Here is a 12,860-nt window from a genome sequence, read left to right as displayed (position 1 = left end):
TAACAATCTTAACATTCTCTTTAGCCTTTATTAAAGTAGGATACTTTAACTGTTCATATGCAAACAGATCCTTCTTTACCTCCAGGTCAGGCACGCTTTCAGTTCTAACTACTATGTCTCTGTTCCCAGGAAGAGGGTCCTCACTGGACTCCCCATCTGTCACTTCCCCAGCCAAACTAGTAAAAGGCAAAGGGTCAGAAAGTTCTGAAGACACACGTACATCCATAAAATCACCGGTATTATCAACTGGCTCTTTACTTCTCACATCTGTTGATAAACGTGATTCCCACAGTTTCCAAAAATGAGGAAAATCCCTCCCTATTATGGCCTCATGCACCAAGGTGGGGACCAGTCCTACTTTAACAATTGCTGACCCACAACAAGTTTCTATATTCACTTCAGCAGTGACATAATGTTGGGTATCCCCATGTATGCAAGTTACCCCAATAGGTATTTGCTGGAACTTTAAGGGGTTCACTAACCCAGCTTTCACGAGGGTAACTAAACTTCCTGAATCTAGCAAGATCTCTACCCGGTTACCCTCTAAGAACACATCACACATTTGTTTTTCCAACTCAGGTGAAGGTACCACAGTACAGGCTAACCTAGCAAAGAAAGACATTCTGCGACATTCAAAGGCAGCATCACATTGCACGGGTTCTTGCATGACTGGGCAATTGGCAAAAACATGACCTGGAATACCACACCTAAAACCTTTAACCACACCTAAAACATTTAACCACACGATTATCAACCCGTTTGGGCAGCATAGACCATTCTAGCCCCATTGGCCTGTCTCCAGGGCCAATGTTTACAGTCTTTCCAGCCTTGCATTCTCTTAACCGCCCAGCAATGTTTTCCCACGGAACAGTCTTACCAGTCTTTACTGAAGGGCACTGTCGAGGATCTATGGGTTGCTGGTTGGTCATCAGTAGTTTCTCTGCCGCCAAATACTTCTCTACCATGTCCACTAATTGGTCAGCAGTATCTGGGTTTCCATGGTTCACCCACTTGCGCAGGACCACGGGCAAAGATCTCAAATAGCGGTCCATGACGACTCTTTCAACCATCTGGGGACCAGTTAATGTCTCTGGCTGTAACCATTTTTTTGTTAGCTGAATAAGGTCGTGCATCTGGGAGCAAGGATGCTTCTCCATGGCGTACACCCAACGGTGCACCCGTTGTGCTCGTACTGACAGCGTGACTCCCAGGTGGGTCAGGATCTCAGTCTTTAGTTTATCATAGTCCCGAGCCTCAGCAGGGCTTAAAACCAAAGTACGCTTTTTGGGGCTCACCTGACAGAAAAGGTGCCAGCAGACTGGCCAACTGTGCTTTCAGCCAGTTCTCACGCTCAGCAGTCCTTTCAAACGTGGTCAGGTAGGCCTCCACATCATCAGCCTCTGTCATTTTCTGCAGGAAGTGACTGGCCTGTATAGAACTAGAGCTGGTCGGAGCACTGACGGCCACATCTCCAATCCGGGCTGCAAGACTCTGCACCACTTCTGTTAAGGCCTCTCTATCCTGACGCTGTTGCCTGTAAAGTTCGTCAATAGCCACCTGCTGCTGTCTACTATTTTTCTCCATTGCCACCTGCTGCTGTCTGTTGGCCTCCTGCTGAGCCACTGTAGCTTGCAGAAAGGCTTTGAGCAGTTCCTCCATGTTAACATATTTTTCAAGCAGCTTTGTAGCTGCTTTCACCCAGGACATATATCAAATCCTCAGGGTGAGTCTCAGCAACTTCAAACTGGGCTGTATCTGCATAAATCACCATTTTTTGCAGGCATCACAAAGCTGCTGCTTTCACTTATGCGCAGAACGGCCTGCTCGCATTCTCCACCAAGTTGTAACACTGTAAGGGAACAAGGTGCCATTTCCTGGGGTAAATGGCAGCAAGCAGCAGCTGAGGAATCACACAAGTCCAGTTTGTGGTGCAACTGGCCACATTCAGTTTTATTAAGCAGAAAATAAAACAAACACCAAAAGAAAATACCTTGCCTGTCTGGCACTTACTAAACACAGGACGTTCCTAACTATCACTAAACAAAAACACAGAGTTCTCCAGTAAACCCTGTATGGCTCACTTGCATAAAGAAGTGTGTTTCTCTCTTCAGAGATTCTCCAGTCTTTTCAGGCAGTCTCCTCACACTGATCAGGCCAGCAGCCCTATAACACTCTTACACAGCTGAAACCCTGATTAGCCTTCTGTGAGGCCAAAGACCCGAACTGGGCCCAATGTCTGGAACTTGCCCTATCTCTCTTTCAGGGCCCTTATCCAGCTTTTCCACTAAACTGAAAAAGTTCTGACAAAACAAAACATTTTCCTGGAAGTTTTCATTTTTCTAATACATGTAAGACAAGAACCTGGGACAAACATACCTGCCCTCAAACACTATTCCAGTGTTCTTGTCACAATATATATATATATATATATATATATATACCCTGTTGCAAAGTTGATTACTGAGGCCATAACAACTATGCTGGTGAAAGACGTGCATCCGGTATCCACCATTAGTGCAATGGGACTGCAGTCCCACTCCTAGGTGGGCCAGGTGTTTGTGCCACCCACTTGTGTCGCTTAGCTTAGTCAAACAGCTACCTCATTGCACCTCTTTTACTTCTTCGCATGATGTGCTTTTTGGGGACTAGTTTTTTTTTCAAGTGCCATCATATCTGCCATTGCAGTGCCACTCCTAGATGGGCCAGGTGTTTGTGCGGCATACTTGTGTCACTTAGCTTTTTCATCCAGCTACCTCATTGCACCTCTTTTTCTTCTTTGCATGATGTGCTGTTTGGGGCCTACTTTTTTAAGTGCCATTCTGTCTGAAACTGCAGTGCCACTCCTAGATGGGCCAGGTGTTTAAGCTACGCAACAAAAGTGTGTGGCACAGTCATCCAGCTACCTCATTGCACCTCTTTTACTTCTTAGCATTATGTGCTATTTGGGGACTATTTTTTAAATCTGCCATCCTGCCTGCCACTGCAGTTTCACTCACAGGTGTTTATGCTGCACACTTGAGTCTCTTAGCTACAGCCACCTTGGTGCAAACTTTTGGCCTAAAAACAATATTGTGAGGTGTGAGGTGTTCAGAATAGACTGGAAATGAGTAGAAATGAATGTTATGGAGGTTAATAATACTGTAAGATCAAATTTACCCCCCAAATTCTGTGATTTTAGCTGTTTTTATGTTTTTTTCTAAAATCATACAGATCCAAAACCAAAACACGCAAGGGTGGTTTTGGCAAAACCAATATAGATCCAAAACACGAGCATGGAACCAAAACACAAAACACGAAAAGTGCACATCACACATCTCTAAATAGATAGTGCCTTTCCTTGTGTATCAATGCCTATTTCCCTATAGATTGTAAGCTTGCGAGCAGGGCCTTCTTACCTCTATGACTGTTTGTTTTTTACCCAGTTATTTCTTATCAGTGTGTCCAATTGTAAAGCACAACGGAATTTGCTGTGCTATAAAAGAAACTGTTAATAATAATAATAATAATAATAATAATGTATGGGATCCCGATGGTAGGGATCCCGGCAATCAAAGTACCGACCCTGGAATCACAATGCAGCTGAGAATGCCAGTGCTGGAAACCCTAATGGGATCACAATACCGGCACCAACTGGCACCTGGTGGTAACCCAAACCTACCACTGCTGGACCACAGGAGAGGTAAGCCATGGGGGGGGGGGGTAAAGTTTTAGGCTGCAGGATTAAGGTTAGGGTTAGGCTGCAGGAAGGGGGGTTAGGTTTAGGCTGCAGGAAGAGGGGTTTAGGATTAGGCTGCGGGAAAGGGGGGTTTGACTTAGGCTACAGTGAGGGGGGGGGGTAAGGCACCCCTAGGGAGCGTTAGGCTGCAAGGGGTGGTGAGTTAGATTTAGGCTGCAGGAATGGGGGGGGGTTATGGGTAGACAACAACAGGGAGGGTTAGGGTTAGGCTGCGGAAGGGGGGGGGTAGGTTTAGGCTGTGGTAAGGTAGGGTTAGGGGGACATTGGGCGAAGGTAAGTATCCTTATCTTCCCTCTGTCTGGATTCACACTTTCAGGATGCCACATTGTAAATCTCAATTTGCGTCAGGATAAAATAGTAACATATCACCAAGAGAATAATCCAGTAACTCGAATCTGAGTCTTTTGCATTCGTTAAAGAGTGGTGTTATAATTCCTGTTCACATGGTAATTGTGAGGTTAATAGCAATTCATGTTATCCGGATATCCATATAAGCAAATATACTATAAGACATTACTGTCTTATTGTGGATCCTTATGTGAAAAATTATGCAGCCTTAGAGTCAATATTGCTCCAGTGGGTATAAGTTCCTATATATATTTAGGAGCACAGCAATGTGCAGCACTTAGATTACTCAATGATAGTTGCTGGGGTTTGTATATCCAATGCTGTATTATGCCGCATTTAGCAGTGTGTGGCACCAATGCTACCCGATATTATGTTGCATGGGTAAGGGAGTATTGACTGCTCTACAGCACTGGATGTGCTGTCAAGGTCTTTTGAAGAAGCACAAGGAAACGGGAAACATTGAGGACTGTACTATAGGAACGTTGGCAGTGGTCTGCCAAAAAAACTTAGTGCATTAGATAAAAGACACATCATGCTTACTTACCTTTGAAGTCAGAAGGCGACCAGCAGTGCCATCAGTTCAGAACTGTCAGAAACCAGTGGGACCCCGGTACTCTCATCTACTGTTTCGAGAAGTCTGGCCAGAAGATGCCTTCATGGAAAGTACGGCCAAAAAGCCATCAGGATTAATCGTGTTGTCCTCAGTGCTGAGAAATACAGGCAGGTACTTATCCATCATGCACTACCATTATGCAGTACTATCAGAAGCCTCTGATTGGCTCCAAATTTTCTCTGATGCAGGACAACAACCGCAAACATACAGCCATAATATATTAATGATAAGAGGTAATTAGCTCGGTATAGGGGTGTATTTGGTGTAGTGCTCAAATTAGTGTCCAAACAGCTTTTTCAGGTAAATAAATGAAACATGCTCTTCTGTCATCATAACTCAGGAAACAAAATAATAAACATCCATCCCCTAGTCAGAGAAATTAACTCACTTCATGAGCTCTTACTAATAGATGGCAGCTAGTCTGCAAATGCAAAGTTTTTCTCACATTAAATGTCAAAGTCTTGGTAGCTCCCCTCTTCCACATGTAGGTCTGGACTGGCCTTCTGGTCTACATGCAGTATCAGTCTCAGTCCTGTTTTCTGCAGAGTAACACAGGCTCCAGCCTGGCTTGGCTCTCTGCCACAGCTTCACAGATAGGAGTGTCAGAGTCTAGGAATCTCCCTGCCTCCCTGCAGGTGTAAATGCTGGCCACCTGGCCTACAGATGGAGCTGTACTCATCTAGTGCAGCTCTATCGCAGATGTGCACTCCCAGCGGGACTAGGTGATCAAGCACCTAGCCCTGCCATGGGAGTGCACAGAGATGCTGCCATTCTAGTGAATGGGGTGTGTGTGCATCACGGACGCGTACATGCCCCATACATGGCTATAGGCGCGCCCAGGCACAGATGGAGTCACAATTAGTATGGTTCCATCTGTACTTGACTTTGACTGCAGCCCCAGCTGGGCTCAGTCTCAACAGGAAGTCCCTCATGACTGCAGCAGTCTTCCAGACTGACTTGCTCTGCAGCCCTACCTAGACTGTTTGGCTGTCCTCCAGCCTCACCTGGGCTCTGTGTAAAGGGCAGCCTCTAGGTGTGCTCCAATACTCCTTTCTTCTCTGTGTGGGTGGACCCCTCCTGCTCCACACAGAATATGCTGCTCACCAGTGCCATCTTTGGTGATACTGCAACACAACCCTCTTCCCAGCTCGAAACCCATGAGTTGATGGTATTAGGCATTTTCATTGTGAAGTCCCTCTTCACTCTTCTTATGTGGGACTTTCACCACATTCCAACATATCATCCAGACTTGTCTGTCATCTGGTGGTCTCATTTAATCTTCAAGAACTTTCCACCTCACTCCAACAACTCCTTTCACCTATTTCTGCATTCACCTCTCCTGAGATGGCTGTATCACACCTGAAACAGACTCTAGAAATAGCCCTTTATGAAGTGGCTCCAGCTACCCATCACACTCCATGTAGGCCTAGATGTCAACCATGGCACTCTAAATTAACAAGACATATTCCTCTCATATAAGACTGTCTACCAATCTTATAGAAATGCCCTGGACACTGCCAAACATATTTCCAAACTCTCAACTCTGTTCAAGCCTCTAACCCCAAACATCTCTTTAATACATTTAAATCACTTCGGAATCCTCCCTCACCTAACCAACCAGCCACTATCAAGGCACAAGATCTTGCATCCTACTTCAAGGAGAAGATTGATAAGATCTGAAATGGTATGCTGTTCGTCAGCCAGTGACCTGCTCAGTTCTTTACCTGAACCCTCTGGCACTCTCTCTTCATTTGATCGAACAAATGAAGATGAAGTATCATCAATCTTCTCATCCTGCTTCTCTACTACCTCTTTTCTTGATCCTTTACCCTCACAAATAAGTAAAGCTTTGTCTACGGTGCTTAAAAGCTTTGTCTCCAGTGCTTATCCCTACCTTAGCTAACATCTGTAATCTCTCTCTCTCTCTCTCTCTATTGGTATTTTGAAAAAAATTAAAATTTGACCCTAACTCTGTCAAACTATTGCCCTATCTCTCAGCTTCCTTGTTTCTCTAAGCTGCTTGAGAGACTTGCCTACACTCGACTCACACTTTCTTAACTCACACAACTTATTGGACCCAGTCTTCCGCTCCCAACACTCCACAGAGACAGCACTGACTGAAGTGGTTAATGATTTGGTCACTATGAAGTCTAAAGGCCATTCCTCACTTCTTATTCTTCTAGATATATATGCTGTCTTTGACACTGTTGACCACTCTCTTCTCATACAAACACTACAATCCCTAGGTCTTAAAGACACAGCCCTTTCTTGGTTCCTATCCTACCTATCTAATCACTCCTTCAGTGTTCGCTTCTCTGAATCTACCTCCTCTTCGCTACCTCTTTCAGTTGGAGCACTGCAAGGCTCAGTCTTTGGTCCACTGCTTTTCTCAATCTATACCTCATCTCTTGGTAAACTAATTAGCTGCTTTGGATTTCAGTATTATTTGTACGCAGATGATACTCAAATCTACGTATCATCCCCTGATTTGTCTCTATCTGTACTGGGCCTTGTCACTGAATGCCTTTCTGCCATTTCATCTTGGATGACATCTCGCCACCTCAAACTTAATATTTAAAAAACAGTTAATTATATTTCCACTGGCCAATAGCAGGTACCAACCTGATTTCTCTATCACTGTTGAAAACTAAAAAAATCAACCTTACTCCATGAGCTTGCTGCCTGGGTGTCATCCTTGACTCTGATCTGTCCTTTGTTCCCCATATTCAATTTGTCTCAAAATATGTTACATGCATCTAAAAAACTTATCCAAAATACGACCATACCTTACACAAAACACTGCTAAAACTCTAATCCATGCTCTCATTATCTCCCGCATAGATTATTGCAATAGTCTCCTAACTGGTCTTCCCAAAAAGATACTCTCACCACTGCAATCCATTCTGATTAGAGCTGTGAGGCTAATCTTCCTGGCTAGATGTTCATCATCTGCAGATCCACTCTGTCAGTACCTCCATTGGTTACCTGTATTCTACTGTATTCAATAGAAAATACTTTTGCTTACACACAAGGCCATTAACAAAACTACACAAACATACATCACTTCGCATATCTCAAAATATCTTCCAACCCGACCTCTTTGCTCTTCACAAGATATGCACCTCTCATCCACACTCATTACTCATTCACTATTGCAGGACTTTCTTCAAGCTGCACCCACTCTGTGGAATGCCCTACCATGCACAATAAGACTCTCCTCTAGTCTCCAAACCTTGAAGCGTTCCCTTAAAACTCACTTCTTAAAGCAAGCGTATCAAATTCAAGAAATGCCCAAATAACTTTCATAAAGTTTCCTATCAAATTGCATCCACTGTGCACAGTCCACACATATTCTCACATGTCTTCTTATTCTTCACTTTCCCTTCCTCCCGACCCTGGTTCATCATTGCTGTATGACCATAAAATACAGCCCACCAAGAACCTTTGCAATCTGGTGGACAACGATGCAATAGAAAGCACCTATCCTTGTGTATCCATGCCTATTTCCCTATAGATTGTAAGCTTGCGAGCAGGGCCTTCCTACCTCTGTGACTGTTTGTTATTACCCAGTTTTGTTATATCATTGTTATTTCCAATTGTAAAGCACAACGGAATTTGCTGCGCTATATAAGAAACTGTTAATAAATAAATAAATACATTTTCCAAGTTCTGTGTATTTCTTCTCTTCTAATTTTTTGCCTAACTTTATGGAACCACTTTGCTTTCTATATGCAGTACTTGAGACTTATCCTTGGGTTCCACATCAGGCATTAAGAACTTGAAGTAACTTTTCCTAAAGTGAGATACTTTATCTTCACTTTTGTCAACTACATCAAAGCCAAGCAAGTTCTTTTCCAAAGAAACTGCTGGTTCATACCAAGAACGGTTTATTTTTAACAGAATCAAGGTTTCTCTTGCTTAAACCATTTAAACGCACACCCATTGGCCACTTCAGCTTGTCACATCTTTAACTTTCAGCCTTAATGGACAGTAGAATACTTCACTGGGTAATTCATCTTCTTTCAAAGCGTCACTATCATCTTGAGTCCCACCAGCACCAGTAAATATTCTAAAGGGCCCTATTTTACACTCACAGGTGAAAGGATAATGTTTACGAATAGGATGTTGAAGAATGCACCCATCAGGTAAATGAAAACCATGCAATGTGAAATAGTGTAGTGTTCATAGAGTGACCAAATATATCTGTGTACCAAATAATAAAAAAAAATGTGCTCATCAGATCACTTGTGAGTCCTGCATCCTTCAGAATTGAAAATCTGGTAATAACCTGTGGTCAGTTTTGAAAAATAAACATCAAATATACACAGTAAAATCCCAAAATTTAGATAATTGTGCTCTGAGTACAGCAATATGATGGCTATATGAACACATTTTTACATGATGTACTCAATACACATTATCTAAATGTTTGATAACATTAAATTAAACAGTGAAGTGCCAAAGGTCATGGGATAGGTGCCTAGTATCATGTAGTACCTTTTCTAGCCTGGAGAAGTGCAGCAACTCAATGTGGCATTGATTCCACAAGTGAACAGAAGAACTCTGGAGAGATGTTGACCAATGATGTCTGGATAGTTTCCCACACCTCCCTGATATTTGTACATGCAGGTTATTGGGTGTCAATGGACCTCTCCACTGTGTCCCATAAATGCTCAATTGAGTTCATGTTGGGCATAACTGGTGGACACCCTATTCATCGGGACTTTGCAGAATGCTTCTCAAACCAATTCTGGGCAACTTGGGACTGATGACATGGTGCATTATCCTGTTGGAATCTTCCATTGTTGGGGGGATACATGAAGTCTACAAAGGGCTGCAAATTGTCAGTAAGCACTGCAAAATAGCAGTTTCTGTACTGGTCAATGTTGTTCAGGCAGACCAGAGGACCCAACCCATGCCATGAACACACCCCACACTGTTATGGAAATAACAACAGCCTACTCTGTGCCTTGTTGACAACTGGGATCCATGGCCTTATGGGTCGGTGCCACACCTGAGCCCTACCATCAGCATAAAATAACTGGAACTGTGACTATTTGGGCAACCCCACATGTTGCCAGTCCTCCAGAGTCCAAGGGTGATGTCAAAAGCCCAGTTGAGGCTCTTTGTAACTGGTGTTGCAGTGTTAATAGGGCAGCTCTGTTGGCTTTTCTGCTTTCATTCCCAATTGAAGCTAAAGAATGCCTCACTGACCTGCTTGATATGCATCTGGTATCCCCTGCATTGATGGTGGATGTGATTTGAGCAAGTGTCACTTGTCTGTTACCATGGACAATTCTGGCTAGACTCTGCTTATCATTTTCAGTAGGTACCCCTGATTTGCCACTGCGCTGTCCATGGTGCGTGCTAATGCCTGGTTGGTGCTATTGCCTTCCATGAGGTATTCCCAGTACACATGTGCTACAGTAGATAGAGAAATGTCTGCACAACTTCAGGATACGGAATGTCCCATTTGTCGGGCACCCAAAATCATGCCCCATTCAAACTCCAATAGTTCACATCACCTTGCCATAAGCAGCCTAATCGATGTTCAGATTGACTCACAAGACATCATGTTACAAATGATGCAGGTCAGACTATTGCCAAGATGTCACAATATGGGGGCACCACCTACCATTAGTTTTACCTACTGCTGCCCCATGACTTTTGGTAGTGTATAGTGTTGGTTCTCTTTGTTGTACATTATGTGTTTTTATCAAAAACCACTGGCTGTTGACTGATAATCACCTTTGAAGGATGCAAGACCTAAAAATTAACAGATGAGCATATGCTTTTCTATTATATGGAACGCAGACATGCTTGCTCATTCTGTGAATGGAATCCATATGATATGCCAGCCGATGGGATCTCGGAGGTCATAATACCGATGCCGGGATCCTGATGCAGAAAAGACCAGCAGGGGTTAGTGAGGGGTATTCTACCCACTCCCCGGCCCCCTAATCCTCCCCTACTGCATCTTAACCCTAAATTCTACCCTTAGTGCCTAATCCTAACCACCCCCTGGAGGTACATAATCCTAACCTCCGATTCCCATTGCTTAAACCTAACCCTTAGTCCCTCCCCCACAGCCTTACTGTGATCCTCCTCAGGGGTTCCTAACCCTAACCCTCCTTTCCCGCAGCCTAACCCTAACCCCCACTCCACAGCCTAACCCTCCCTTACCTGATGCCTAAACCTAACCCCCCCTCTCCTGGCCTTAAAGGTAAGCTGCCATGTATACTTACGGTCGGAATGCCGGCTGTTGGGATGCCATCATTGGTCTCCTTGCCCTTTAAGAATTCTGTCTTTGGTATTCTAAAGGGTGCTGGGATTCCGGCATCAGTATTTCAATTGCCAAGATCTCGACAGCCGGCATTGTGACCATATCCCTCTTTGAATACTATACTATTTTATGCTGCAGAGTTTGATTCTTTTGAGGGTGCATTTCCAAAGAGGTACGACATCAAACATGGTGTGGTATATAACCCAGGGCTAAAAATCAATTTGCAGTTTCTAACCAGTGGTTAGTACCAGTGGTCAAAGTGGAAATTTTGAAGTGGGGCTATGGAAAAAGGAAAGGGTTAGAGCGCGCCGAAGGTGCGCAGAAAAAAACAGGGGCGTGGCTTCATGGGGAAGGCATGGCCACAGAATAGTACCAATTCACATTGAATCGCACAGTAGTGTCTGATAGTCACATTACACCACACATTAGTACCCCTTAAACACATTACACCAGGTAGAGCTCCCTACAAAACATAGGAAAAACAAAAACACAGGGGAAAAAACTGATTCATGCCTTTTACATTATTTGTCATTTCTGCTCCTTATTGTAATGCCCATTCTGCATTATTCCATACACTGTAATGCCCTTTCCACATTATTACACACTCCATAATGTCGATTCCACATTATGTCACACACTGTAATGCCCATTACAAATTATTTAACACTGTAATGCCGATTACACGTTATGCCACACATTATGCCATACACTGTTATGCCCACACAGAATATGCTGCTCACCAGTGCCATCTTTGGTGATACTGCAACACAACCCTCTTCCCAGCTCGAAACCCATGAGTTGATGGTATTAGGCATTTTCATTGTGAAGTCCCTCTTCACTCTTCTTATGTGGGACTTTCACCACATTCCAACATATCATCCAGACTTGTCTGTCATCTGGTGGTCTCATTTAATCTTCAAGAACTTTCCACCTCACTCCAACAACTCCTTTCACCTATTTCTGCATTCACCTCTCCTGAGATGGCTGTATCACACCTGAAACAGACTCTAGAAATAGCCCTTTATGAAGTGGCTCCAGCAACACATCACACTCCATGTAGGCCTAGATTTGAAACATGGCTCTCTAAATTAACAAGACATATTCCTCTCATATAAGACTGTCTACCAATCTTATAGAAATGCCCTGGACACTGCCAAACATATTTCCAAACTCTCAACTCTGTTCAAGCCTCTAACCTCAAACATCTCTTTAATACATTTAAATCACTTCGGAATCCTCCCTCACCTAACCAACCAGCCACTATCAAGGCACAAGATCTTGCATCCTACTTCAAGGAGAAGATTGATAAGATCTGAAATGGTATGCTGTTCGTCAGCCAGTGACCTGCTCAGTTCTTTACCTGAACCCCCTGGCACTCTCTCTTCATTTGATCAAACAAATGAAGATGAAGTATCATAAATCTTCTCATCCTGCTTCTCTACTACCTCATTTCTTGATCCTTTACCCCCACAAATAAGTAAGCTTTGTCTCCGGTGCTTATCCCTACCTTAACTAACATCTGTAATCTCTCTCTCTCTCTCTCTCTATTGGTATTTTTCCTTCACTGTTCAAGCATACAGTGATTACTCCCATTTTGAAAAAACATTTTTTTTAACCCTAACTCTCTGTCAAACTACTGCCCTATCTCTCAGCTTCCTTGTTTCTCTAAGCTACTTGAGAGACTTGCCTACACTCGACTCACACTTTCTTAACTCACACAACTTATTGGACCCAGTCTTCCGCTCCCAACACTCCACAGAGACAGCACTGACTAAAGTGGTTAATGATTTGGTCACTACGAAGTCTAAAGGCCATTCCTCACTTCTTATTCTTCTAGATCTATATGCTGTCTTTGACACTGTTGACCACTCTCTTCTCAT

The sequence above is a fragment of the Pseudophryne corroboree genome, chromosome 8, assembly GCF_028390025.1.
Source record: "Pseudophryne corroboree isolate aPseCor3 chromosome 8, aPseCor3.hap2, whole genome shotgun sequence".
NCBI classification, from domain to species: Eukaryota; Metazoa; Chordata; class Amphibia; order Anura; family Myobatrachidae; genus Pseudophryne; species Pseudophryne corroboree.
This window is presented reverse-complemented; position numbering follows the sequence as displayed.